The sequence below is a fragment of the Halichoerus grypus genome, chromosome X (genome assembly GCF_964656455.1).
Source record: "Halichoerus grypus chromosome X, mHalGry1.hap1.1, whole genome shotgun sequence".
In the NCBI taxonomy this organism is placed as follows: Eukaryota; Metazoa; Chordata; class Mammalia; order Carnivora; family Phocidae; genus Halichoerus; species Halichoerus grypus.
In genome coordinates this window covers 72,459,218-72,483,296 of record NC_135727.1, presented here as the reverse complement: position 1 = coordinate 72,483,296, position 24,079 = coordinate 72,459,218, and the positions used below count along the sequence as shown (strand labels likewise).

Sequence of the window (24,079 nt, the reverse complement as noted above, 5' to 3'; positions counted from 1 at the left end):
ATATAGTGGTCAATACCGGCGAGGTTGTGCTGAGACGGGTCATCTCATACACTCCTGCTGGAAGTGTCCATTGGTACGGCCTTTTCGATGGGCAATTTGGAAATATCAAGACCCATAAATACAGGTATAGACTTTAAACCAATAATTACACTTCAAGGAATCCATGCTAAAGAAGTATTTGCAAGTTTGGATTAAAATGTATGTAAAAGCTAGCCATAAAAATGTTAATAAGTTAAATGTCCAACATTAGAAAATGGAATTACATACAGTCTGTAAGGATGTTTTGAAGGGTATATAATGACATAGAAAATGTTATGCTATAATGCTAAGTTAAAACATGCAAAACACCAAATCATATATAAAGTATAATCCTGATTTTTTTATGAACTACAAATAATCAAATACAAGGATGAAGAAAATCAACCAATTGTTAACAGCATCTAAGTCTAGGTAGTGGAACTGTAGTGGATTATGATAATAAAACTTAACATTTGTAGTGGTGCCTGGGTAGCTCAGTCGGTTGGGCATCCGACTCTTAACCTCAGTTCAGGTCTTCATCTCAGGGTCTTGAATTCAAGCCCCGTGTTGCACACCACACTGGGCATGGAGCCTACTTAAAAAGAAAAAAACAAAAACTTAACATTTGTATAACACTTCTGAAGGGCCGGGAACTTTCATGTACGTACTCAGCACTTTACATATATTTACTCCCTATGACTACCCTACAAGATAAATACTGCCTTATCCCCATTTTACAGATGAAGAGACAGGTGCAGAAAGTTGAAGTGACTTGCCTCAGGTCACATGGCTAGGCATTTTCTTCTTTGTACTTGTCATCATTTTCAGGATTCTCCACGACGAGTACATTTGGCTTTCATAACCAGAACAGAAACGTACAGGGATTTTAAGAAAACTCAGAGTGCATTCCTGGGTCACAGAGGCTCGGCAGCTCAGCTGGAAACAGCTTCACTGCACAGCCTGTTTTGACCTTGGTATTCCAGGTCTCAGGAGCAACGTTCCCATCCTCGTGGGCTTCTTTTGGTAAGCCCCTGCTCAGGGCCAGCCCCTGCCCCTGCTTGATGAGCCTTTTGGCTAACCGCCTACCTCCCCACCTCCTGGCCTTTGTTCCTGGATCCTTTCTGGATGCACACCTCCACAACCCATCCCTAGAATGGCAGAGGCCTGCAGTGCTCTGGCTCCACCTGTCAGCCCCATCTCAGGGACATAGCAAAAGTCGGAGGGGTGCGCGGCGCAGAGGAGGACATTTGTCCGCAGTCATCTGTTTCCACGGGTTCCACAAAGACGCTAATTTTTTTTCAATTCTAACAGAGAAGTGGCAGCATATAGGGAGAGAGGCTGAACTCCTTACACTGGCCCTGAGCACTCTGAACTCTGGAGAGGCCGCTGCCCCATCTTTTTCTGGCCTAGATCAGCTTCCTACTGCTCGACTACTTCTGATGCAGGACACACGCACATCTGTGTGGGTCTGAGTAGCAGCCACCCAACCTCCCTGGGGTCACACCTAGCTGCAAGCAGGGTTCAAGTAGAAATGGAAGTTCTCTGGAGTGGAGGAGGGGCTGCCACTCTACCTCTTCTTCCCGTGCCCTCTCCAAGCCCTGGCCACTGTCCCAAATGAGGCCGTGGGGTGCGTTGGGGAGACCAGCCCACAGAATATGGAGAGCGGGAGTCTGGGGGGAAAGGCCATCAGTAGGAGACCTGGGATCTAGTCTTGGCTTCTCTCAGTGGCTATGGGACCTAGGCAAGGTCCTTTCCTTCTCTGAGCCCCAGAATCTTTCTCTGGAAAGTGGTACCCATCTCACTGGGCTGTCCTGAGAGTCAACCCACACTAAGATAAGACAGCATTTGGTGTCGTAGAGAACAGTGTAGAATCGCGCACTGGTTCAGACCTGAAAGACATGCCCCTGTCCAAGGCTCTATCTGTGTGACCTCGGGGGTGGCATGCCTTTGAACAACCCAATGAAAGCAACGAGGCCAGTTCCTATAAAGGCACACAAGCACACAAAATGTTGCACATAGTTTCAGGAAGCCCCTGAACCTCGTGGGTACCTCTCATGAGCTACCTCTGGGCTAACCCCTGACCTGGGTGAAGGGGCTAACCTTTTCTCTAGCTTGCGTCTGCTCACACACCTACAGTGATGGGGAACTCACTCCCCTCTAAGCAACTGGTCCGCCTTGGCAGAACTCTGACTTCCCTTCTGCTCCGCTGAAATCTGCCTCCCTGGAGCCTTTCTTGGAGGTTTCCCTGCTCAAGGAACCTGGGAAATATCTGGGACCATGTGTAGTCATGACTCTGAGTTATCTGGGCAGGAGGGATGGGGTTTCCTCCACTGCAAGCCAGGCAAACTACTTTGCTGTTGCTGCTGCGCCCAGGGGTGGATGCTGGATTTTCTGCCTCATAAAGCTGTCCTCCAAGTCCCTCTGGAGCCAATGTGTGGCCAGGCCCTGGCAGCCAGCTGGTCTGCGCACTGGCCCCAGAGGAAAAAGGCAGCTGGGGGAGCCTGACAGGCCCTCTTCCCTCAAGCTGCAACCCTGTCAAAACCAGTGTTTAAAGCAACCCATCTTCCCCTCTCCTACCCCTGCTGTCTCCACAGCATAGGATAATGTCCCCTTGTGAGCTCAAGAACCAAAGAAAATGGGTTTCGAGTCAGGGATATGGATACTGACTATCTCATACAGAAGCAAGGAATATTACACCAAGTAATGAATGTAAAAAAACAAGAATGTAACAAATGGTAGTCCCCTTCTTCCTTCTGCCCTTCTCCCTAGGGGCTCTCCATTTCGGTGGGGCAGAGTTAGTGGGAAGAAACTAGAATGGGCACGTATTGACTCTGGTTCATGTCCTGGGCACATTAGATCTTGACAAGAACCCCACCAATAGGTTTGACTTGGTTCCTCAGCTCACACGGCTGGCACAGGGTAATGAGGGATTTGAACCCAGGTCTGGCACCCCAAGCCCTGCATCATACCGCCTCCCGAGGAGGGTGGATGGTACCCTCTACTTGTGAAGTAGCCTCTCCTTTAAGCCATTCCGCTTGTTCTGGGGTGAAAGGAGCAAAGCCGTCAATGGATTCCCTTAGCCCCAAGTTGTCCCCACGTTGTGTTTGGAGTGACCTGACCTTCCACAGGTGTGAGACCACTGCTGTGCAGAGGAATTGGACCTGAGTTCCGGGACCTGCTGGGCAATGACCAGATCCATGCATCACGAGTAAACGAGAGGGCCCCTTCTGGCTTCACCAGAAGGAACCAAATGGCCTGAGCATTCAGGTAGGAAATAGAGGCCCATGAAAGGAGAAGTTTGCTCAACTCAGATCAAGACAAATACGTCTCAGGTGGCCGAGGGAGGACTTCGGTGGCCTGGGCAGAGGGCAGGGCTAAGGTGGAGAACCAGAGCAGCCTGGGAAAGAAGGTAAAGCTGAGTTGGAGGAGGGTTTGTCTGAGGCCCCTGGGCCGCTAGGCTATAAGGGAGCTGGGGCTCATGAGCCCAGCGAGCGTGCCCTGCAAGGTGCCCTCAGTGAGCCTCGGCCTCCTGAGGTTGCTCAGAGCCTGGCCAGAGCCTAACTCAGCTCCAGGGAAGGCATTCCTGTGCCTTGGATGGCAGAGCTGGAAGGCTTGTTGCCATGGCAGCCAGGGGGCTGAGAACAGGAGCAGGAGAAAAGCAGCCCTGCTCGAGGGTTGTAACCAAAGGAAGGCACTTCCCGGGTCTTCTGGTGCCCAACCCAAGAGGATGTTGCTGTCTGGGGTTCATGGCTGGTATTGGGGCTAAAGCCTTCTTCAGCCCACCCAGGGCCAGTCTCCAGTGTGAGTGTGAGTGTGAGTGTGTGTGTGAGTGTGTATCTGTTCATTTGTATATGTGTGTGGGGACACAGAATCCCAGGGGACCATCTGTGTGTATGGATATGTGCATATGTATACACTCATGTGGGTCCACAGAGGCCTGGAAGGGCGAGGGATGTGTGTGTGTGTATGTCTTTGTGTATGTTTCTTAGAGAGTAAGAAGAGGAGGAAGAAAGACAGAAGCCCTAAATGACTCTGGTTTTTGGAGCAGCCAGCCCGGTGTGGTGGGTGTAGGGAGCAGAGTGGGCCGGTCAGGGGCCTGATTGGAACCAGACTTGGCAAGGAGGGGCTATAAATGTTTTTTCCCTGCCTGTCCTGAGAAATTTATGTCACACCCACTCCATCATCCTGGCAGGGGCAGCCTCTCCCAGCTGCCTGTGGTTCTGGGCCTTCCAGCACAACCAGCAACCACTATGGGAGTCCCCTGGGCTTCCTCTGGTCCTAGGCTTGAATGGACCCCATCCCGTAATGGCTTGAGGCTGACAGGGATGAGCCATGGTTGGAGGAGGAGAGAACTTGACCCCACATGGCCTTCTTTTCCACAGTCTCGTGTGGTGGTAGGGGGCAGGCATTAGGAAGGTGTAGGGAGGAAGGAAAAACAGGAGAGGAGCTGGGCTCCATTTAGAGTATCTTCCCTGGGGCACCTGGGTGGCTCAGTTGGTGAAGCGTCTGCCTTCGGCTCAGGTCATGATCTCAGGGTCCTGGGATCGAGCCCCGCATCGGGCTCCCTGCTCAGCGGGGAGTCTGCTTCTCCCTCTCCCACTCCCCCTGCTTGTGTTCCCTCTCTCGCTGTCTATCTCTCTGTCAAATAAATAAATAAAATCTTAAAAAAAAAAAAAGAGTATATTCCCTGCCTTCTCCTCTTAACGGGGTAGGAACCGAAGGCAGACAGAAAAGGAGAAGATGGCTCCTCAAGTAGGCTTCACAGACCATTTGAGATTCAGATGGAAACTGAAGCCCAGGGAGGGAAAGGGACTTGCCCAAGGCCACACATTGAAGAAACCAACCCACCCTGCTGTATGTGGATCTTCTCCTTACCTGTAAGCTAGAGATCTCTCCCAACCTAGAATTAGGCACCCCCTTTTTCTGACCATGTTACTCCATCCTTAAAATCTTTTCCTTGGGGCGCCTGGGTGGCTCAGTTGGTTGAGCATCTGACTCATGATTTTGGTTCAGGTCATGATCTCATGGGTAGTGAGATGGAGCCCCGTGTTGGACTCTGCGCTCAGCGAGGAGTCTGCCTGAGACTCTCTCCCTCTGCCCCTGCCCCACTCCCCACGCTCTCGCTCTCATTCTTTCTCAAATAAATCTTTAAAAAAAAATTCTTCCCTGGTTTCCCTTTGTTTTTGCAATAAAGGCGAGACTCCTGAGCATGGATTACCCGGTCTGCCCTGCTCTGGTCCCTGCCTACCTCTCCATCCACATCTTTTACCAAGATCCCTCTTGCCACTGGGCCTTTGCACATGCTATGTCCTCTGCTTGGATAATTTTCTTTCCCTTTTTCTGGTTTTGACTCCTACTTCTATGTCAGCACACAGCTCATCAGGGGAATGTCTCTATATCTTCCTGGCTAGGACATGCTGCCTAGCATTTCACTCTCATGGTACTGTGGACCTCTCCTCCACAGCATTTCTTACTATTGTAATTTTACTTTTGTTGTGTGCTTTGTGATTAATGGCCATCTTCCCTACCATACTCAAAACTCCATGAGGGCGGGGACCACAGCTGCTTTTGTTCACAGCATCATGCTGTCCTAGTGCTCAGTGCAGGCCTGGCAAATAACCAACAGTGACAAGGACATCAGGAGCTAATATGTGAGGCTTAGCATGTGCCAGGCACTCTTCCCAGGGCTTTACTTGAAATAACACGTTTAGTCTTCACAAACTCTATAAGGTAACTACTATTGTTATCTGTGTTCTTAACCACTATCAGTGTAAGTGCTTAATAATAAATATTTATTGACTACATACTTTTGTTTGAGCCCCTCGCCGTTCCAATCCTGAAGGGAGGTGCCAGCCCCTGAGCACCTCTCTGGATCTTGAGGTGGCCCCTGTCCCAGGACTTCTGCTACCTGCCCATAGTCACTCCTATCCCGTGTCCCTTCTCTCAACTTCCCCTACATGCACTGCTTGCATCTGTCTGCTCCCTTGGTTGACATGAGAAGGTTCTAGGGCTTGGCGATGCCTCTGAATTTAGGTAAGCACGTTTTCACCCCTGAGTATTTGCTCTGGTCATTATATCACAGCCAGAGTCCATTGACCTGGTCTCACCTACTCAGGCTCAACCGCTTCCCAGCTGGGTACCTTGTCAATTCACCTCCCGAGCCTCAGTTTCCCCATCTGTAAAATAGTTATTCACAGGACTGCAAAATAGGGCCATGAGTTATTCGCAGGACTGCAAAATAGGGCTAGTGAGTTTTTCTGTGTGTGTTTGGTAACTGCCAAGCACAAGACTGATATTAGGTATCACTTGAGTCATTATTAATAATAAGTTTATAATGTAAACTGGAACTTTCTCTTCATGGTTTCGAGCTCTAGAGCCCAATGGAGATGAAAAGGAACACATGGTACTAATGGTAGGTGTTCAGTGTGCCCCCTTCCCAACCCTGGTCCACCACCCTGCTTCTCTTGCCTGCCCTGCCAGCCTTCTTACCTCTGCCACACCCAGGATATGCTTTGGACTGGTTAAGAACCCTCAACCCTGTATGGGGAAGGAGACAAAGCTGTTTCCCCACTGCATCCCCTCCCTGCCACCCTCCCACCCAACTGGCCTTACTGTTTCTCTGCTAGGCCAAGGGCAGGGAATGCATGGCCCCCTTTTGCCCCCCAGGGCCCAAGAGCTCTGCCCCTCCCCACCATGGCATCTTGAGCTGAGTCTATGGCTCTTGGTGGAGGGTGGCTGTGGGTTGGGGGGGCAGAGACAGGAGGGTTACAAAAGCTGTGCCTTGCTTACCCAGTGCCTCCGGGGGACCAATGAATGCACAGAGCCATAGCCCAGGGTGGGGGTAGGCTCAGCCGCGTGTTTTCATTTTGCTCTGTTTGTTTTCTGTTTAGACCAACTGCTCAGGTCTGGTTTGGGCCTCTGAGGGCTGATGGAGTTTGGCAGGTAAGGATTTCTGGGGCCACCCATCTCTGCCTTATACAGGGCTGTGGGCTCAGCTGCTGCCAGGGCCTGCAGGAGCAGGAAGCCCAGCCTGCTCTACTTACTGGCCCTTTTCTCTCCATTTTTCTCTTTTCTCTTTTTCTCTCCCTTTCCCTCTTTCCTTCTTTCACTTTTGCTCCTTCTGTATCTATTTCCCGTCTCCCTCCCTCTCTCCCTTTCTCTCAGCTCTCTCTTGGAATTTGTCCCTGTCTCTTTCCTGACTCCCTGTGCCTCTTTTATTTAATAATTCTTTCTGTCATGCCCTCTTTCCCCTTTCTTTGTCTTTCATTTTTCCTTTTTTTCTTTCTCAAAAGGAGAGGAAGAAATCAAGTCCTGGGGCACCAGGAGGTCTGAGTTCTGGCCCACCCTCCACCATTACCTCTTTCAAAGTAACCTTCAACAGATCCTTTTCTATCTCTGGGCCTCAGTTTCCCCATATGCACACTGAAGGCCCTAACTTATGTGACCTCTGAGGTCTAAGCTAGAAAGTCTTTCGAGTATTTATTCCTGCAGGGGAAAGGAGGGAGGGGATAGATCAGACTCTCTCTTCAGGAAACATGGCCTGAAATGGAGTCTGGAGGAAGAGGAGGGAGGAATCGGTAGGAGGGAGATCAGCGCCATCTTGAGCAGTGAGGGTTTATGGGAAAGGGCAGAGATGTCCACACCGCCCCTCCTCCATGTGTGCCAAAACCCAATTTAGAGAACCCAAAGAACAAAGCTGGGAACTGAAGTCTGGAAAGGTCAAGACACTACTCCAGCAATGGCAGACAATAGGACTAAAGAAAAGAGCACCTGGTCTTGCTTCTTGATCTTCCATCTGCTTTCCACACAGCCCTGGATCAGGCCAAAGCCCAGTTGGCCCCTATGTTCAAGCCCACCTCTCCTCTCATTATGACATTTGCCCAGAACTTTCTAGTGACTCGAGGGCAAAGAAGTCAGGGCTTAGGGAGTGTCATACATCTCTGAATTGCCTTCTCTCTTGCTCCAACAGACATCTCAAATCCTAGTGCTGACCAAACTAAACTCATCCTCCATGTTCATCCCATACTTCTTCCTCCAGGGTTTCTTTCCTCAGTGAATGGACAGCCATCCTCCCACGATCCTTGGTTAGAGGGCCTTGGCCTAGGCTTTTGCTTCTCCATCACCTCCCAGATCCCTCCCACCTCTAAGTCATGGGGCTTTATCTCCTTGTGGTTCTCCTCCCCTCCCCACCCCCCCCCCCCCACTGCTGCTTCAACCACCATTTCCTGCATAACCTGCTGCCACACAACCTCCTCCTGCTTTCCTGGTCTTCTGTCTCACTGTCTTCAATTCAGCTGCCCAAGTAACCCTAATATTTGGATATCAAGGCAACTTCAAGCTTTGGGCTATTATAAAGGGGACTGTTATAAATATTCTTGTGCATCTGTTTTGGTAACGAAATTGTTGGGTTGTAGGGTAAGCCTATGTTGGGCTTTGGCAAATACTGCCTCACACTTTTCCAGAGTGGGACCAATTTATACACCAAGCAGCAGGGCAGGAGAGTTTGGGCTGCTCCTCATTTTCACCAATATTAAGTTAGTCATTTCCATTTTCTTTCCTTTAACGCATTCTGGTGGGTGTATGGTGGCATGTCATTATAGCTTTGATTTGCATTTTCCCCGTAACTAATTCAGTTGAACACTTTTTCATGTTTATTGTCCACCTTGATATTCTTCGTTTATTGCACATTCTTCTGTTGGGCTGCCTAATATACTCTGGATTATGAGTCCTTTGTCAGATATATCTATTATAAATAGAGTCTCCCATTCTTTGGGTTATCTTATTATTCTCTTAAACCAATCTTTTCATGAACAAACACTATTTTTATATACTCCAAATTATCCATTTTTTTCCTTCATGGATAGCATTTTTTCACCTTGTTTAAGAAATCTTTGTCTACTCCAAGGTTACAAAGTTGTTCCCCTATGTTTCCTCTGAAACGTCATTGTTTTGCATTTCACATTTGTATCTGTAATCCATCTGGAACTGATTTCTGTGTATGATGTGAGGTAAGGGTCAAGATATTTTTTTTTTCTACATAGCTATCCAAATAACCCAGCACCATTTATTTTTTAAAACACTTGCCAATATACCTACAGTGTCATTTTTGTCATAAATTAGGTGATTATATATGTGTAGGTCTGTTTCCGAATTTTCTATTCTTTCCTTTTGTCACTTTCTATATCCTGGTGCCAATATCACAATGTCTTAATTACTTCAGCTTTCTAGGTCTTGATATCTGTTAGAGTCCTCCAGCTATATTCTCCTTCAAGATAACGTGAACTATTCTTGGCCCTTTGTATTCCCATCTGAATTTTAGGGCCAATTTGTCAATTTTGCCACCAAAAACAATTGCTGCGATTTTTAAATGAGATCACATTGACTCTGTAGACTAATCTGGGGAGAAATGACATCTTTATAACATTAAGTTTTCTAATCCATGAATATGGTTTAGCCCTTAACTTAAATCTTCTTTAATTTTGGAGGGAGGTTCTTTTTGTGTGTGTGTGTGTGTGTGTGTGTGTGTGTTTTCAGTGTACATGCTTTCCACATCTTTCATTAGATGGGCGCCTGGGTGGCTCAGTTGGTTAAGCCACTGCCTTCGGCTCAGGTCATGATCCTGGAGTCCCGGGATCGAGTCCCACATCGGACTCCCTGCTCAGCGGGGAGTCTGCTTCTCCCTCTGACCCTCCCCCTTCTCATGCTCTCTCTCTCTATCTCATTCTCTCTCTCAAATAAATAAATAAAATCTTAAAAAAAATAAATAAATAAATTTCAGCCACTGGATAGCTATGTGGTGATATCTCATTGTGATTTTAATTTATATTAATGATGTCGACTAACTTTTCATGTGCTTATTTGCCATCTGTACATCCTCTTTGGTGAAATGTCTCTGCATGTCTTTTACCAATTTTTTAATTGGATTGTTTGTTTTGTCTTGTTTCACTGTTGTATCTTAAGAGTTCTTTATATATTCTAGATACAAGTCCTGTGTCAAATACTTGGTTTACAAATATTTTCTCTCAGTTTGCAGTTTGTCTTTTCATCCATTTTCATCACAGAGCAAAAGTATTTAATTTGATGAAGTCCAATTTATCCATTTTTTTTCTTTTACAGTGGTGTAACTAACAATTCTTCACCAATATCTAAGTCCAGAAAATTTTCTCCTACGTTTTCTTCTAAATGATCTATAGTTTTATATTTTATATTTAAATTTATGATTCATTGAGTTAAATTTTGATCTGTATATCACCTCCTGCCAATATCACATGGTCTTAATTTTGGTAGATATATAAGTCTTAAAATCAGGTAAAGTGTTTCCTCACACTATATTCTTCTTTTTCAAAATCATTTTGACTATTCTAGTTCTTTTGCCTTTCCATATAAATTTTAGAATAATCTTGCCTATATCCACAGAAAAAACTTGCTAGAATTTTGATAAGAATGGCATTAAATGTATATATCAATTTGGAGAGAATTGACATCTTTACTATGTTGAGTCTTCCAATCAATGAACACCTAGGTATGTCTCTTCATTTATTTAGATATTCTTTGATTTCTTTCATCAGCATTTTTAAAATTTTCAGCTTGTAAGTCTTGCACATGTTTTGTTACATTTATATCTAATTCGTTTTATTTTTGGAGACATTTTAAATGGCATTGCATTTAAAATTTGGGTGTTCACATGTTCATTGCTAGTATATAGAAATATAACTGATTTTTGTATGTTTATCTTACATCCTGTGACTTTGAGGAACTTAATTATTAGTTCTTGTTCACTCTCTTCCTAATTTTTAAGTGTTTTTATTATGAAAGTGTGTTAGATTTTGTATAGTGCTTTTCCCATATCAATTGGTAAGTTTATTGGTTTTTCTTTCTTAGCCTATTAATATGGTGGATTACACTGACTGATTTTCAAGTATCAAACTATCCTTGCATTCTTAGACTGAACCCCACTTGGTTGTAGTGTATAATTCCTTTAATATATTATTGAATTCTATTTGTTGATGTTTGGTTGAGAATTTTTCTATTTTCATGTGGGCTATTGGTGTGTGGTTTTCTTTTTGTGTACTGTCTTTGCCCAGTTTTGGTGTCTGGGTAGTGCTGGCTTCATAAAATGAGTTGGGAAGTCTCCCCTCCTTTTCCTTTTTCTGGAAGACATTATATAGAATTTCTGTTCATTGTTCCATCAACTTTCAGTAGAATTCTCCAGTGAAACCATCTGGTCCTAGAGATTTCTTTTGGGGGTATTTTTTAATCACAAATTTATTTTTTGATAGTTTTAATAGTTGATACTACCCAAAATATTGGTTTCATATTGGATGAGTTGTGGTAGTTTGTGCTTTTCAAGGAATTAATCCACTTCATCTAAACTGTCAAGTTTATGTGTATAGAGTCGTTCATAATGTTCTGTTATTGTCCTTTTGATGTCTGCAGGGTCTGTACTGATATCCTCTGTTTCATTCCCGATATTCACAATGTGTGCCTTCTCTCTTTTTCCTTTGTCTTATTAGAGGTTTGTCAATTTTATTAATCTTTTCAAAGAATCCGCTCTTTTGTTTCATTGATTTTTCACCCTTGAAATCCTGACTTATACTTCACTTGGTCATGACACATTGTTCTTTTAATATATTTTTAAATTTTATTTCCTAATATTTTGATTTCTTATTTTTCACCCATATTTACAAAAGAGATTGATCTGAAGTGTTCTTTTCTTGTAATGCCCTTATCTAGTTTTGGTATCAAGATTTGTCTAGTTATTTAGCTAGCCTCATAAAAAGAGTTGGGAAGCGTTCTTTCTTTTTCTCTTTCTCTGGAAAGATTTGTGTAATGTTGATGTTATTGGTCACATAGAGTTTTATGCACTTACATATGTTTGGAAGTAAATAGCTTCATCTCTGTGCATGGAGGTAAGTGGAGCAAGGTAGCATATTTTTAATCCCCTACCATCTGCCAGACACCATGCTAGGAATTTTACAGTCATTATCTCATTGTTTCCTTATAAAAATCTCACTGGACAAGAATTTTTATACTTGTATCTGAGCTCAGAAAACTGAGATTCATTGGCTTGCCTAAGATCATACAGATGTGGGATTCAAAGCTAAGTCTTACTTGTTGACCACCTACTACTACAGTCTAGGTACTGTGCTCTGAGATGGTCATCTGCTATAGTGCTGAATCCTTCCAGCAGCTCAGTGAGATAGTAATCATATTTTTCATTGTAGAGATGAGAAAGCCAAAGCTTAGAGAATTTGAGGAAATTGTCCAGAGCTGAATGTCTAGGATGTGGCCAAGTTGGGCTCCAGGGTGGTATTTTGCCATTCTGCAGCCAGACTGTGTTCTTTGTGCTGTGGTCAGAATGTTCATCTCCCGACAATGAGCACATTTCTTGTGTGTTAGTGACTGCCGCCATTGTTAGCAGCTCCGGGGAAGGGAGGGGTCATGATGGCCAGAACAGCTGCTGGCCCCAGGTTTCAGGTGCAACAATGAATCAAAGCTGAAGAGAGAGCTAGGGAGTTAAGCTGCTGGGCAGCTGAAGAAAAGGGCTCAGGCAAGTGGGCCCTGAGCCTGGGGGACTGGGAGGTGGCTTGGCAGACCCATATACAGACCAAGAGATGGGTCGATGGGTGGGGAGGTGAATGGTGGCTGGACTCTGCTAGGTCACAATGCCACCCCTCTATTATGTGAAACAGCTTTCCTGGGTTGGCCTGGCTGGACTGAATTTCCTTTTGTCCCTGCAAAGCCCAAGCCTGAGCCACTACTAACTCTTGGAAAGGAGAGAGTAGGGAAAAGAAGAGAGGTACCCAGAGGCCCTAGCCCTGAGCCAGAGACATGGAGGTAGAGTCTAGGATTAATGATATGGCAGAGCAGAGAAGGTCCTTACAGATCACTTGGTTCAGGCACCTCACTGTCTAAAGAGAAACCAAGGCCCAGAGAAATGAGGGTAAAGTGATTTACTTGTCCAAGGCCCCGCGCAACCCTAAACAGCCACCTAAGGAAGACAGCATGGGCTTTGAGGCCCAACTCCACCATGTATTAACTTGTGACTCTAGGAGCAAGTTACTTGAATGCTCTGGGCCTGTTTTCTCATGTGTACCTCACTGTAGTAACCACTTCTATGAGATATCTATTGTTGTACTGATAAAATGAAACACTTAGGACCGTGTCTGGCGCATAGGGAGCACTGTGTATGTGCTGTTGTTGTTACTGGAGACCCGTGGGTGGGATGGAAAGAGCAGGGGTTCAAGATTCAGCCCTCCTGGGTTCCAGTCAGACTGCCACACGAACTGTGTGGCTTTGGGCGGGTTCCTTCCCTCTCTGTGCCTCAGCGCCCTCATCTACAGTATGTGTAAGGTGTGACTACTAAAAGTTGCCTGCTGCCGGGGCTGTGAGAAAATTCAGCCCTATCACGTGAACGGATCACCTGGCTCACAGAAGGCCTTGGAGAACATGTGGCTGTTATAACTGCTCTTGAGACTGATGGAGAGGAATCCTCCAGGGTGTCTGCTCCCCAAGCCTCACACACTCATACCTTTCAGGTATGAGACCTTACCTCCTCCCTACCAGAGCCAGGCAAAAGCTCCAACCCCCCGTCTCAGGCCCTGCAGCCTCTCTGCTCCTGCCACCCCTCCCACCCCCCACCGGCTGACTTGCTGACTTCACAACTTCCTTGCTTCTCACAACACTGGGGGCTGTGAAAGTGACTCTGAAGAGACTTTGAGGGCCATTCCAGCTGGAGGCCCTGCACCCTTACTGATGGCCACTGGAAGTAGGGAGATAGGGCCTGCCTGCTGAAGCTCTCCCTCCACCCTCGCAGGGACCACTTGCCCAAAGCCTCCTCTCTATCTGACCTGGTCAGTGGATTTGGAGCAGTCAGTTAGAACAAGAATCAGAGACTCACAGGCCTTCTAAGTGGAGATCACTCCTTGTCCCCATGCGTTGTAGTTTAGGGGAGGGGGAACACTGACAGAAAAAGTAAGGAATGTGGCCAAGGTCACATAGCAATAATTCCCATACTACAGGGTAAGAAGCTGTGGCTCAGAATGCAGAGTTAAGATCACAACCCAGACCTCCTAACTGCTGTCTTTTCTAGAACTAAAGTACATCAGAACTGAAAGAGATCTTGGTTGAGGGTTGAGTCTAATCTCATTTTATAGATGAGTAACATTGAGGCCTAGAGAGGGAAAGGGACTTGCCTGAGGTCCAAAAGGAGTTCATGACAGAGGTGGGACCCAAACTCAGGGCTCCTGTTCTCTTGGTCAGGGCTCTTCCCATACCCCATAGCTGCAGAGGGAGTAGCAGTGGGCCCAAAGGCTTCCATGGGGTGGGGAAACCAGCACAGTACTGGGATGCTTTTAGCCCCAACCCAGTAGGAACTATTGTCTTCCCACCCCCCACCCTGGTGCTCTGGGGACCCTTTTTACCTACCCCACTGGCACCCTGAGGAGGGCATTCTCACGTGGCTGAGCCCTAATGAGAATCAGAGACCTGAGTTCCAGACTCTGTGTCCTCTCTCTATGCCTCTGCTTCTCCACCTTTAAAATGGTGTGTGGAGTGTGGGGCAAGGGAAGACTAGTTGAGTCACAGCATTCAAATTAACTAGAGGGTTGGGGAATCTCCAGATGTCCAGGCTCTACCCCAAATCTGTGAAATCAGGCCTAATCCCCCAAGGGATTCACATGAGCAGCAGGGTCAAGGTGTTCTCTAAGGGCTCCTCTACCTGACTTCTGCTCAGATTCCCTGACTGACATAGGGTGTCTGCAACTGGGAAGCGGGAGGGTCCTGACAACACCCCTCCCACAGTGCCCACACTGAGCATGCCAGGCCAAACTACAGGCCACTTTCCCAGGGTTGGCAAATTGTTTTGGGGGTTTCCAGCACTGTCTGCGTTCCTCCTGGGATGCTGCTCCTGTGGTAGGAGTCGGCCTGTCCACACCCCTCCACCTCCCCTCTCCTTGACCCCCAAGCTCCTCCCTGGTTGACTGCATGTGGCAGGGAAACCATGCAGGCTCCAGAATCACAAGCAGCTTAGGGTGAAGTCCCTGCTTCACCAGGAGGTTTGCAGCCTCAAGCAAATCATTTCACTTCTTTAAGCCCAGGCTTTCTTATTCCTAAAATGGGGATCGTAATAGTTCTTAGCTCACAGCACTGTTGTGTAGATAGGCTGAGCCCACGCACCTAATGCTTTTGGCACAGCATCCCTACTAGAGAGCACTCGGAGAGCAATAATTCCCCTCCCCCGAGGCTGCTGCTCAGCCCCAGGGGCAAACTGGCCCCTGGCTCCCTCAGAGGAACCTTGGGCAAACTGCCTTGCTCTCCTTCAGAAAACTCAACATCCTGAACCAGGCCCCATTCGAAGACAAAGAGGTGAAAAGTGTGCTCTCTGCGCCTGGTGTTTTCTAGTTTGTGAGACATGTTCACTCCCACTTGCTTGTATCGCCTTCCCAGCAAGCACATGAGAGAGGAATTGTAATCCTTGCTGTACAGGTGACAAAGCTGGAGCTCAGAGACATTCACTCATTTGTCCAACAGTCCCTGAGATACAGGGATAGGCCAAGTCTGTGTGGTCCTGCCTTTGCCCTCAGGGAGCTAACAGTCTAGTACAGGGGACAAAAGTTATGGAAATATGTTGATTTCCATGGAACGTGCTATGAAGGGAATAAAACAAAACAGCAAGGAGCTATGAGCAAGAAAACCCAGAAGGACACATCTTATTCAGATGGGGAGGACAGTGCAGGGCATGATCTTTCTGAGGAGGTGACATCTCAGCTGAGACCCGAGGGATGAGAAGAAGCCAACCACGCAAAATAAAGAAAGAACATTCCGGGCAGTGAAAACAGCAGATGCAAAGGTCTTGAGGTGGCAGTGAATTTGGTGAGTTCACAGAACTGCAGAGCAGGCTGGAGCACAGTTTAGAATTGGTAGTACTGGGATCAGAACCCAGGGTCATTTGGCCCCAGAGTCTGAGCTGCATCCACTGTATCTTCACCGTCTTGACCTGGCAAGATCAGGGAAGGTGCCACTTCACTGGGCATGGCCTGCACTAACACTGAGCCACCTCAGCACAGGTGCAATAACCAGCCTTTGTTTCTGTCTAGCTTTACAACACATGCAGGAAAGGGGCGCCTGGGTGGCTCAGTCATTGGGCGTCTGTCTTCGGCTTGGGTCATGGTCCCAGGGTCCTGGGATCGAGCCCCGCATCAGGCTCCCTGCTCAGTGGGAAGCCTGCTTCTCCCTCTCCAACTCCCCCTGCTTGTGTTCCCTCCCTTGCTGTGTCTCTCTCTGTCAAATGAATAAATCTTAAAAAAAAAAAAAAAACACATGCAGGAAAATGTTCTCCTGCCTATCATCGCATTTTCCCCAACAACGTACTCATTCGATAAATATTTACTGAGCACCTACTATGGGCCAAGCACTTTTCTAGGTACTGGATATATATCCACGAAGAAAATAAATAGACGAAGATCTCTTCCCTTATGAAGCCCATAATCTGGTGAGAGAGGAGGCCAAAAGGAAACAAGATAAAGAAAATATACCATATAGTTGATGTTGAGAAGTGTTATGGAAAAAACAATGAAGGAGGAGGAAAAAGAGTCAGGATGTCTGAGGGCATGGCATGGTTACAAGCGTAGCTACCATGACCAGGAAGGTCACACTGGGAGGGTGACATTTGAGAAAGTGGAAAGACCATTCTATGCAGAGAGAATAATCCATGAGAAGAATCTGAGTTGGTTGTGTGTCAGACAGGTTTGAGGAACTGTGAAGAGGCCAGTGTGGCTCGAGTTGAGTGAGCAAAGAGGAAAGGAACAAGGTAAGAAGGTAGAAAGGTAATGAAGGCCCAGATCTTGGAGGACTTTTGGCCACCATGGTGATGTTGGCTTTACTCTTAGAGAGATGGGGAGCTTTCGGACCTGACGTGAGTTTGACAGGATCCCTCAGGCTTGGATTCAGGTGTAGAGGAGAGGCTGTGGGGGCAAGGGCTGAAGGGTGGCCTAGAGGGTGGAGGCGGTGAGATGTGGTTGGGTTTTGGAGGTATTCTGAAGATAGAGACAAGAGGCTTTGCTGAAAGATGGGATGTGAGGGGTTGAAGAAAAAAGGAGTCAAGGAATACCTCATAGGGTATGAAGTCCACATGTCTCCACCTCTACTGTCACCACCCTAGTCCAAGGCACCACCCCAGTCTTGCCAGGACCTCTGCAAAGGCCTCTCACTTGGGCTCCTTATTCCCACATGGCCTCCCCACAATCTACTCTCCACCCAGCAGCCAAAGGGATCCTCTTAAAATGCAAACCAGGCCATGTCACTTTCCTGCTTAAAACCCTCCGGTGGCTTCCCATGACACTCAGAAAAAAGCCCATGTCCCATACGAGCTGGCTCCTGTCTGCCTTTCAATGACCCGTGATCTTTCCTACCTCTCCCCCATCTCCTGCTGTGCTCCAGCCTGCTCTGCATTTCCATGAACTCACCAAATTCACTGCCACCTCAGGATCTTTGCATCTGCTGTTTTCACTGCCCGGAATGTTCTTTCTTTATTTTGCGTGGTTGGCTTCTTCTCATCCCTCGGGTCTCAGCTGAGATGTCACCTCCTCAGAAAGATCATGCCCTGCACTGTCCTCCCCATCTGAATAAGATGTGTCCTTCTGGGTTTTCTTGCTCATAGCTCCTTGCTGTTTTGTTTTATTCCCTTCATAGCAAGTTCCATGGATAAAAGTTATGGAAATATGTTGATTTCCATAACTCTTTCATCCCCTAGATGAACTAACTAGACTGTTAGCTCCCTGAGGGCAAGGGCAGGACCACACAGACTTGGCCTATCCCTGTATCTCAGTGCCTGCTTCCAAGACAGGTACTCAGTGTGAGTGTGGCAGGGTACTAAGTGATTTGCAAGCATATGCTCCTTTAACACCTCCAGGAGGACTGTGAAATAGACATTGCTATTATCCCCATTTTACAGATGAGGAAACTGAGGCACAGAAAGGCCATGAGGTTTACTGAGGGTTGCTGGAGTGGGGGGTGGGGTGGGAGGGATGGGGTGACTGGGTGATGGACACTGGGGAGGGTATGTGCTCTGGTAAGCGCTGTGAATTGTGCAAGACTGTTGAATCTCAGATCTGGACCTCTGAAACAAATAATGCAATATATGTTAAGAAAGAAAAAAAGAAGAAGAAGAATGTAGCAGGAGGGGAAGAATGAAGGGGGGGAAATCGGAGGGGGAGAAGAACCATGAGAGACGATGGACTCTGAAAAACAAACTGAGGGTTCTGGAGGGGAGGGGGGTGGGAGGATGGGTTAGCCTGGTGATGGGTATTGAGGAGGGCACGTTCTGCATGGAGCACTGGGTGTTATGCACAAACAATGAATCATGGAACACTATATCTAAAACTAATGATGTAATGTATGGGGATTAACATAACAATAAAAAAATTTTTTAAAAAAGGCCATGAGGTTTGCCAATGATAGACCCAAGTTTCAAACTTGTGTCTGTCTGATCCCATCACATGCACTTTTTATAATCACACACACACACACACACACACAACACACACACACACAGTGGGTGCTCTGGAAATACTTTTTAATGAACGAAGGACTGAAAATGTTAAAAAGTTAGTCTGAACCTCAGGTCCATCAGATGCAAAATCTATATTCAACCTCCACCTCTTAGGCTGATATAACAGAATGCCCCATACCATTTTTGATGTGAGATTGTGCAAAGAACATGATCTTTGGAGCCAAGCAGGTCCAGGTTCCAATCCCTGTCCCACTAGTATGGCCTCAAGCAGGTCACTTCACATCTGACAACCACTATTTGCTCATCTATAAAATGGTAATGATGGTCACCCCTAATTCTCAGGGTTTCTGGCAGAAGCATGACTTTGGACAAGCCTCTCAGTCTGTTTCTTTCTCCAGTGTTCTCTAATTTAGTGGCATTCTGTGATCAATCTCAATCTGTCCTATTGGAGCTTATTTTGCCCATTCAACTTCTCCTTCTGTCCATCCATCCAGCTGCCAGTCCATCCAGCCATCAGCCCATCTTACCCATCCGTCCATCCATCCATCCATCCATCCATCCCGATGGAGCCCGCTGCTGTGGACCAGGCCCTCTGATAGGCCATGAGCTCCAGAGGAGAGTAGAATAGTGACAAAGCTTGTAATCTAAGGTCCAAATAGCAGCTGAGGTCCCCATCATGCCTTGTGCTACCACTGGGAGAGACCTGAAAGCCTGAGAGAAAATGGTAAGTTAGTTCATTGAGATTGAGTGGTAGATAAGAGGTAGGAGAGGGTAATGAGAAATGAAAGCTGAGGAAGGTCGGGCCCTGAATGGCACATGAGTGAATCTGAATTGTGGGCAGTTAATTGGAACAACTACCGTGGAAGGCACACTGGCAGCTTCCATCGATGTTACGGATGACACAGCAGTTGCCGACCTCAGTGTCTGAGAAACAGCGAGTGCCCTGGAGCAACACTTGGCGCATGACTATGCACGGGGATTGCACTGTTTTGATAATATAAAATAAAATGTATAATAGTATGAATAGCCACCGAGAGGGAACTGGTTAAATATGATTTTGGCCCACCTCTGCTAAGGAATATGAAGTAAATGAAGTAAATCTCTTGAGGACAGAACAAGAGTCAATGACATTTTTTAAAATTGCAACAGAATGAGTTGATATACACACATATATTTCCTAGCTCTATTACCTGAGAGGGCCTACAAGCAGGGACAGCTCAGTAGCAGTGAACGTACTTAGTGACCAGATCTTGGTTTCTAATTCCAGCCTCCAATAAAAGGAGTCAGTGCTTCTTGAAGAAACGGCTGAATCAGGTCTGGGGCAGGGAAAGACCAAGATACGCCTGGACCATCTTGCAGTGCCAGAAAATAAGGAAGTACTCAGAAAAGAACGAGAGATTGTTGGAATAACTCAGGAGCCAAGCTGAAGGAGGTTTCAATTAGCCAAAGTGGGAACAATTTGAGCATAAAATAAACAACAATAGTGTTGGATTTTTAATATATATATGTGTGTGTGTGTGTATGAATATATATATATATATATACATATATATATACATATATATATATGAATTTTAGAATAGTTTTAGATGTACAAAAAAGGTAGAAAGGTCATACAGAGGGTTCCCCTCTACCTGGCACCCAGTTTCTCCTATTGTTAATATCTCCCATCAGTGTAGCACACGGGTTACAATTAATGGACCTATATTGATACATTATTATTAACTAAGGTCCATACTTTCTTCAGGTTTCCTTAGTTTTTTACTTAGTGACAATTATCTGTTTTAGCATCCTATCCAGGATACCACATTGCATTTAGTTGTCAGTTCCCCCTGAGCTTCTCTTGGCTGTGACAGTTCTGAGAAATTCCCCTGCTGTCGATGACTTTGGCAGTTTTGAGGAGTATTGGTTGGGTATTGTGTAGAATGTCCCTCAATTTGGATTTGAAAAATCGTGATGCTTTTCTCATGGATAAAGTGGAGAGTGTTCACTGGGATTACCTGGCTGAGGTAGTGTTTGTCAGGTGTCTCCATGCTACCTTTTTTTTTAAGATTTTATTTATTTATTTGTCAGAGAGAGGAAGAGAAAGAGCGGCAGGCAGAGGGGGAAGCAGGCTCCCTGCTGAGCAAGGAACCCAATATGGGACTTGATCCCAGGACTCTGGGATCATCACCTGAGCCGAAGACAGACACCTAACCGACTGAGCCGCCCAGTAGCCCCTCCATGTTACCTTTTCCCCTTTTCCACACTGTCCTCTTTGGAAGGAAGTCATTAGCACAGCTCATACTCAAGGAGTGGGGAGTTATAGTCTGCCCTCTTGAGGGAGGGGAGAATACTAGATTTCAACTGATAGAATAAAATAAATATCCATTGGCCCGTACTAACACAAATAACTGAAGAAGTAAATACCAGGGGAGAGGAGACAGCTTTTCCTTAGGGTAAAATTCCAATTAATAGATGTAGAAAGAAAGAGGGAAATAGAACATGACCATTAGGAAGGCAATCACACTAATAAATGTTGATCCACTGATGGATGCTACAGTTAGCAGATGGGCGTGGAACATTTGAGGAGAAACAGGCTTGTATGCTCTCAAAGTATCTTCCCAAGACAAGTGCCAACTACAGTTGACCCTTGAACAACACAGGGGTTAGGGGTACCCACCTCCCTGCTCCATGCAGTCAAAAATATGTATATAACTTTTTGACTCCCCAAAACTAGACAGAATAGCCTATTCTTGACCAGAAGCCTTACTGGTAACATAACCAGTTGGTTAACACATATTTTGTATGTTATATGTATTATATACTGTATCCTTACAATAAGCTACTAAGAAAATCACAAGGAAGAGAAAGCACATTCACAGCATTTTACTGTACTTATTGAAAAAAAAAACCCACATATAAGTGGACCCGTGCAGTTCAAACTCGTGTTGTTCAAGGGTCAACTGTATATATCAAAGGGAAGTAGAGTAACTTTATAGTGGGGAAACCCTGCAGACATCGGCTTAACCAAGTGATCAAGGTAGACATCACCAGCGGTAAGACATTGTCAACGTCACAAACCTCTTGGTGTGAGGAGCTGAGAAGGACCCAACGTCATTTCTGTGGTATTCTTGCCAAAAATGCATAGTCATGAGAAAACAGCAGACAAGTCATGAGAAAACAGCAGACAAACCCAAATCAAGGGCCATTCTACTAAACACCTGACTCGTACTCTTCACAAGTGCCAAGGTCACGAGAGATGAGGAAAGACTGAGGGCCTGTCACGCATTGGGAGAGACCAAGGAGACATAACAACTCAATACAGTGTGGGGTCCTGGATAGAATCCTGGAACAGCAAAAGGGCATGAGTGGGAAAACTGGTGAAATACAAGTAAGATCTGTAGCTCAGTTAATAGTATGATACCAAGGTTAATTTCTTGGTTTTGATCATTGTACTAAGGTTATATAACATGTTAATATCAGGGGAAGGTAAGTGAGGGGTGTATGGGAGCTCTCTGCTCTATTTTTTGCAACTTTTTTCTGTGAGTCTAAAATTAGTTCAAAATAAAGGGTTTAAAAATTTGCCGCATAAAAGATTGAGGGCAGATACCCTTCCAGGGAAGGCCTCTGATGGCAGAAACAGAAGATGTTTTCAGGGGATTTTTGAAGGGTGCTTGTCTTGGGCAGTTAAGGAAAAAAAAGCCAAGGAAGAGGCCTGAGTGGAGCCCTTGGGTACTCAGAGATCCTGAGAACGCTCTGGCCCTCTTTGGATCTGGGGCTGGGAGACCTCCTCTCCTCAGAGTTGTCCCCACAAAGATTTGTTCAACATCGCAGCCTCAAGGGAACTGGGTTTTGTCTCCAGAGCGGACCCGGGGCCCTGTGTCACAGGTTGGGACTGCAAGCTCCGCCTTTGTCCCCTCCAGCTCAGGGCTGTGAGGGGCAGCCCTCTGCACGCCCCTCTCCCTTCCCGGGATTCCCACCCTGGAGGGCGGGGTGGCGACGTGAGGCTGACGCAGTTGGGGGAAGGCTTGGCAGGCAGAGCTCGGTGCTCCAGGGGGAGGGCGGCTCAGACAGTGGTTAGCTTCGGAGTGGGGCTTAACGGAGGGAAGGGGGGAAAGGGAGGGGGGCTCTCCTTCTCAAGGGGCCCTTTCATGTTGAAATCAGCCAGCGTGAATGCTGGCGGCCCAGGAGCCCAGCCGGGGGAAATGTGAGAGCCCTCTTATCTCCCCTCTTGTCACAGCGCCGTCTGCGGTTCCCAGCCGGCCAGCGAGGATGCATTAGGAGAAGTGTCGGTGGGCAGGGGAAGGGGGGTGCCCGCATTAAGACCTTGGGCCAGGCCCACTCACTTAAGGGCGCTGGGGGAAGCAGGTTTCAGATCCTCCAGGGGCTGGAGATGAGGGTGGACTGGAAGGCTCTGCATCTCGGAGCAAGAGGAAGACTGCAGGCTTGGGGGGAACAGGAAAGAAAGCCTCAGGTCCCACGTCTCTACAGCATCCCCTCTCCCACTCTGGGTGTGCAGACCTGCTTACACACCTGCAGAAACAAGGAGCTCATTCCCTCTTGGGAGGGCCCTGGACTCATGGCGCCGGTTCCACCCTTGGATTCAGTGCGAATTTCTGGGCAGGAAACCTTGGACATTTGACCGGGGAGGCTGTGGCCCCACCTTCTCTGGGACACTTTCGGCCCAGGAGTGACCCCTGCTGTCCAGACAACCTTGGAGGCTGAGGGCTGAGCCTGCCAGCTTCCCGTTGGGTGGCCCTTCCGGCCCCTTTCCAACCCTCCTACCCAGTGATCCTGTGTTTCTCTGAGATGGGCTGCAAGGTTCTTGGTAAATCTGCTGCTGCAGGAGGGAAGTCGGGTGAGACCAACATCTGGACCGTTGGGGGCATTTGTTGGCCCCCACAGCTGGAGGTTTCAGCAACCCATGTCTTCACACACGCCATTTACCCACGCAAGTTCCTGGCCCCCAACCCAGCTCCCACTGCCCAGGGCCCCAGGCCTCCTCCCCACAACTGCACAGGGCCCTCAGAAAACGCGGTCAGGCCAGAGCTGAGGTCGTCCCAGCAGCCTCTTGCTGCCCAAGAGAGGGAAGGGCATAGAGGCCATGGAGCTCTGGGGAGGTATAGGTACCTGGAAAGCAGGACGAGGTGAAGGCGAGAGCGTGAGGAGGCCCCGGAGACAGCTTGGTGCAGGGAGAGGCGTGGGACTGTGGGCCTCTGGGTCCTGCCCCAGTTCTGCCAGGACCTGCTGGGTGACCTTCTGTCAGTCTGCTCCTCTGTTTTTGCAAGCGCCAAAAGGGAAGAATCCCTGAGCACATCACTGAAAATTGCCCCCTAACCCTGTCGTGGTTTTATTCCTTGCATTTTTCTCCTTCACGGCATGTGTCACCATCTGAGATCCTCTTTCGCCTACCCTAGGACACCATCTCCATGAGGGCAGGGGACTTGTCTCCATCATCACTGGACCCCGAGCTCCACAAGAGACAAGGTGGTCTCTCCAGCCTGCCCAGCGCCGGGTGCTCTCATTCCATTTGTGCCAAATGAGATTCTGGGCTCCAGCCAGGGAGGG

General features: G+C 47.2%; 1 long non-coding RNA gene across 1 annotated transcript; it reads right to left on the bottom strand.

Moving 5' to 3' along the window:
• Positions 1-464: 464 nt before the first annotated feature.
• Positions 465-24,079, bottom strand: LOC118531083 (uncharacterized). Its single transcript, XR_004914978.2, has 3 exons — positions 23,642-24,079; positions 22,858-22,956; positions 465-610 (listed from the first exon to the last, which is right to left on the bottom strand). It is a non-coding gene; the product is annotated as an uncharacterized LOC118531083 (long non-coding RNA).